Here is a 5,866-nt window from a genome sequence, read left to right as displayed (position 1 = left end):
CCTCACACCATCCCGCTCTGGTGTCTTTCGTCCATTGGTTATGCTTATATGCACGCATACAAGTCCTTCGGTTGATCTCTTAAGAACAGTTATTTTAAAGTTATTTTCTGAGCAGCAGAGGCATTTTGTTCAAAAACATCCTACAAGAAAGACCAATATATAAAACTAATTGAAATATATTTTGAGCAGATGATGGGCTGGATGAGGAATCCCAAGCCCACCTACTTTACTCCATGAACATAGTCTGAAGATCACTGTGGTAGAAGACAGCTCCTATATTTCCATCCTTGTCCGTTCTAGCCTTTCACTTATCATAGAGTTTTGGATGAGGTCAAGATATCTCAGCTCCTTTCAACAGTGGACAAGTAATTAACCACTTTGAGACTCAGTTTTCTTGGCTATAAAATGAGAGGTTGGATTAGATTATTTCTATATATGGCAGCCATCTTCTGAAATGTAATACTTTATCTTTACAAAATAAGACAATAAGCATCAAAGTGGTGTTTAAATTACAAATGCAATACGAAATAATGAGATTTTTTGCATATTTCTTAGTTGCCAATTACTATGTTGCCTGAAGAGGCATTCAATTATTATTTTTTGAAGGAATGACATCCTAATATAAAACAGAGTAGACTATTACTTCTTCCAAAATTTTCAGTCCCACTCCTACCTACAGAGTATACTAATAACTATCTCCACTATTTTTTTCTGTATAAACCCTAGTTAGCACAACCAATTCAAACATATCAAAACATCTCTAGCAAATGACACAGAAATTTCCTAACAAAGCATGTCATAAACAATACCAGTGAACCACACACAAAAAAAATTCAGTTTCCTTTCATAATGTCCTAAAAATGTGTCTATGAGCTCTGCTTCTTGGGAACATATATAGCTCTGCCTATCCATTCCACATGAGTGTTTATATTTGGGCAAGAATGAAAATTCCCTCTATGTAGTTCAATGTGCACTTGGAAGTGCCTATGCAGAACCTATTGTCTAGGAACCACCATGGTTGTATTGGATCTGTGAGTTTGGAAGACGTGAAGACAATGTCATGGCCCCTAACTGACAGGCCTGCTCCTAGAAAAAAACTGAATGGTAGAAGAGAGTTATGAAGAGAGTTGGCATTGTTTGATGGTGTCAGGAGAAACAGAATGTCACATTAGCATGTGATTATGCTGACGTAGCACCTATTTTTAATTAGAGATTAGATGGTGGAATCAACAGACGCAAGGTGAATTATGAAGTTGTGTGTTAAACTGGCACCACAAATGAGCAAAGCCAACGTGAATTTCCCTTTTGGAGTATATTTAGGGAGGTTTAATATTTCTGAAGCTAAAAAAACAGAACCCGTGAATACTATCTAGAACAGCTCTTTTACTATGATAACCTATTTTGTTATAAGAGGAATCTTAGAGCCCTGGCTGGTGTGGTTCAGTTGGTTGAGTGTCATCCCATGCATGGAAAGGTTGCTGATTGGATTCCCAGTCAGAACATATGCCCAGGATTTTTGGGCTCAATCCTTGGTAGAAGGCATGCAGGAGGCAGCTGATGTATGTTTTGCTCTCACATCAATATTTCTCTCTCTCTCTCTCTCTCTCTCTCTCTCTCTCTCTCTCTCTCCCTTCTTTTCTTTCTAAATTCAATTTTAAAATCTTAAAAAAATAAGAAGAGGAAGCATTAGAGTTTCCAAGAGCAGATACTTAATGAAATAACACATCTTAATGCCAACTATCAGACAGGATTTAAAAGATTACTTTTTAATTATCCTTACATTGTTTGGAAGGGCTTTTTTTTAAAGATAATTCTTAAACTATATACTGATATAACAGTTATTTTCAAATAATTTATCTTCCTCACATATGAAGCCACATATTAAAATCTGTCCAAAAAGAGCAGTTCCGGGTCCCTCTACTCACAAGGGGAGATTTTTCCAAAACAGGGATTACTCAGATTGCACTGAATGAGAAACTCTAGAGGTTTGCCCAAGAACATGTATTTCTAAAAATTAAAGAATTTATTCAAATCTATACCTAGGCATCTTAGGGGGAAAAGGAGAAAATTCAATGCTTGAATCTATGCTTCCATGCCAAAAGATCGTATTATCTCATTTTTGCCTCTTCTAAAGCTAGTGATCTTTTTCCTGGACCATGTCTCCATCTTGTAATAAATAGTCCTCCATCCTCACTTTCTGGAGCACATAATGCTCAAAAGGATGATGCTTCCTTCCAAGTGCTGGGAAGTCTCTGGTTGCTATGGGTTTCTGAGCATCACCTCGTCTGAGGTACCTGAGACTTTCCTGAATGTCTCCCCAGGGAAGTTACCTTCTCTTCTGCCAGGACCATAAAAGAAGAATGATAAGGAGGTTTCAGGTGAATGAAATTTTCTTACCTAGCTTATCTATGATCCCTCTGTCATTTGCATCAGTTTAGCTTTCTATGTTAGTTCTCTGCTGTTAGAATAACCAAGTGGCTTGAAAAACTAATATGACTTTTGTCGAGATGCTTATTGAGAGACAAGTCTTTGTTTCTCCATGCTTCATATCGATTACTGTTCTGGACTATTATTTTCAAGGGTGACTGTGTAGCAAACAGCAATAGAAGATGGAGATCTCGTCTTTCTCCGGGGCAGAGGACAGATTTATTTCCTGACCAGGATAACAGACATAACATTTCCCTCCAGGCAAAAGTTGGGAAGGTTCAGCCTCTCATACAGTTGGGGAGTTTGTACATTTTGGATTTTTCTGCTGTGATTCCAGGCCACTGTGTGGGTGACATCCATCTGGGCCATTCCACGTGTCACTGTGGGACTTGGGTTCGAGGAGAACCAATAGGAACATGAAGCCCATCCTTCCTGCTGTGCCATGAGTATTATTTTTTTCTAAGCCAACAGTGTTGTGTGCCAACACCCATGGGACACTGAGATTACCTTGTTAATAGAATAGGGCAAAATCACAGACCCTTCACACAGCTTAAGAGTGCTTAATAACTCCCCAATGTCTACTAGATACCATGTCACTGAGCCACCAGTTCTGCCACTTACTGAGTGTAGGACTTACTAACTATACCGCATACTACCTATGTCACTAACAATGGCACTTACTAGTTACACCACTTACTAGCCATGAGATCTAGCTAGTGACAATAGCAATCATAAGAATAACAGTAACGATAATAAACACAAATACAGTGGATAACAGTATTAATGACTAATATTTACTAATAGGCGTCTAGATACTGAAGTGTTTATGTAACTTCGCTCATTCAATCACAGATGCCATATAAAAGCAGAATAGCGATTGCTCTCACAATTCTATCCGTCAGCATTATTGTGAAGATCAAAAGGAAATATTGATAGTCAAGCACATTGGGAGCCATAAACATGAATCCAAAAGTAAGTGTACTTCCTTCCCTTTATTCACCTGGAGCTCACGCCGGGCCCTTTCATCTCTGTTTCTGCACAGGCCGAGTCGTCTGTCTGAAATGCTTTTCCCGTTTCCTTCGGCAGGCTCCTCGTTGCCCTTCATGATTGGGCTTAAAACACGATTGTAAGGGGAACAGATTTCTTCCCTCCAAACATATTTTCTTCTTCTGCCAAAACACAACTTCTTTTGGCTTCTTGGGTGAGGGAAAGTGCTCTTCCTTCTTTCCAACCGTACTTCTCACTTACGTTGCTGCGAGGCAGAGCGACAACTTTGAGTAAGAGGAAAAGTGCTATTGCACATTCATTTCCCTCCTGGAGGCTCTTCCCCACGTGGTGAGCCCTGGAGGGAGCTCGGCCCAGCCAGGGGACTGCAGGAGTCTGGCTCCTCTGCCCAAGACCAGGGGGACGGTTAGTTCCTTTGGCTGGCCAGTGGGACGCAGGGGCTGGGAGAAACCCACGGTGGCCCCTAATCCTCCTCACATCCTCCAACCCTGCTTTACTTGTAATGAAGTTGATGACGTTCTTGTACCTCACTCACACCTACATTCACTTCTAGCCAAAGGGAAGAAATAACAGGCACGTCCTGAAAAAATCCACCCCAGCCCCTTCTATCTCCCCCAGCGATACAAGGGTGGGTGCAAGCAGGTTTACAGTTGTCTGTATGGAAAATACTATAGAAATGAATAAGTGATAATACAAGAGTAAACTGTTTCGTGTACTCACAACTGTAGACCTACTTGTGCTGACCCCGGTATTATTAGAGAACAATGAGGGCTCTCATTTCCCTGTTCACCTGCCTGCTTTCTTCATGCAACTGAGCCAGGGGGAGCCACCTGGTGTCTATATCCTTAGTATCTAACAGTATTGCGTACACAGTACATTGAGTATTTTGTGTTGAGGAGGTAGTAGGGACTCAGTAAATGAAAGAACATGAGTAACTCTCAGAGATTCTTTTGGTACCTTCTTAATTTATTGCTGCAGCAGTAACATTGGAATCTTTGCCCCATTCCAGATAAGGTCCGATACCAAAAAGCAGTGCAAGAAGGTCATTTTCTCTGGGGAGGCACAGTGTTCTTCTGGGTTCCTCTTCCACAAACAAAGTCATCAGTAGGAGATCTTGGAACGTCAGTCACTGGCTTCCAAGCCATGACCTAATATCCTAAAAAGCGAGAACCGATTTCTTGCCAGCGGTCTCATTTTATGATATCAAAAGATGTCTGAGTCACGAAAAACCCCAAATGGCAACAAGGAACAACTCTTCTCTCTCCAAGAATATCATTACCCACCGAAACACTGAAGAGATGGACAAAGGAGGCTTCAAGCTGTGCCTAACAGGTGACGTTGGTTACATGTTCTGCCCACCTGGCTTTACCCTCTAAGACTAGAGCTACCTAGACTAGAGCATATGTTGCTGGAAATATGGAAGTGGGCCCTGGAGCTCTGCATTGTCCTTCAACTTGGAATGATAAGACTGAGCCCTAAAGTATTAAGATAGTCTGTGATTAGTCTCCACATTACACTTTGACAATGAAAGTGTTGATTTTTAGCTACTACTTATTGAACGTTGCTACATGCCAAGTGTTTTATATATAGCATCTCATTTATTCCTCATTATCACCCTGTGAGGGAGGTCATATTATTACCAGTTTATAGATGGGGAAACTGAATTAACTTACCCAAGTAAAATTAGTCAGTAGAGTGACCAGGATTAAAACCCATATTTTGCTGATGCCCAAGGCCAACTAGCCTCTCCCTGGCTAATTTCTTAAGAGTGACATACCCTATGTACAACCTTTCAGGAATCCAGATTAGTCAATTCCTTGAATTGGTTAGTTGAAAAGCCATTTCAAAAATTAAAGGTAACAGCAGTGACTTGCACTATGTGTCCAGAGAAGGGGGATTACACAGGATAGGAGCTAAGTGTATAGGTTCTGTCTCTAAGTTTAAAGGATCTGACTGACCTGGGTCTGAATGACTTAGCACAGATTGCTTCCTCGCAGGGACATGAAGTCATTTCAGCTCATAAAATGAGGATAGTAATAGTATTTCTTTTATACGTTTGTGTGTGTGCGTGTGAGAGAGAGAGAGAGAAAATGAAAGGCAATGGAGGGTTTAGAAAAATAATTCCCTCCCCCCAGAAAGATGTCAGTAGATATTATTAGAAATTAAAACCATGGGTCTTAAATGAAGGCATTCCAATGTAATCCTGGTCGTTTCCATATAAACTCTCTGATGAATGCATGGGTTCTTTAACAATATCTCATCTGGTAAAACACATTAGATGAATGTTATAAAAGAAAGACCAAGAGCTTCTCGGGAATTTTATATAGAATAACAGTCCCCACAGAGTACATCATCTATTTTCCTAAAGCTACCATTGATATACAGAGAAACTGCAACATCCAAGCTGATGCCTTCCCAAATAGTGGCATTCGTA

This window comes from Myotis brandtii, unplaced genomic scaffold (assembly GCF_000412655.1).
Source record: "Myotis brandtii unplaced genomic scaffold, ASM41265v1 scaffold32, whole genome shotgun sequence".
NCBI classification, from domain to species: Eukaryota; Metazoa; Chordata; class Mammalia; order Chiroptera; family Vespertilionidae; genus Myotis; species Myotis brandtii.
The sequence above is the reverse complement of the archived record's forward strand: the minus strand, read 5'-3'. Positions refer to the sequence as shown.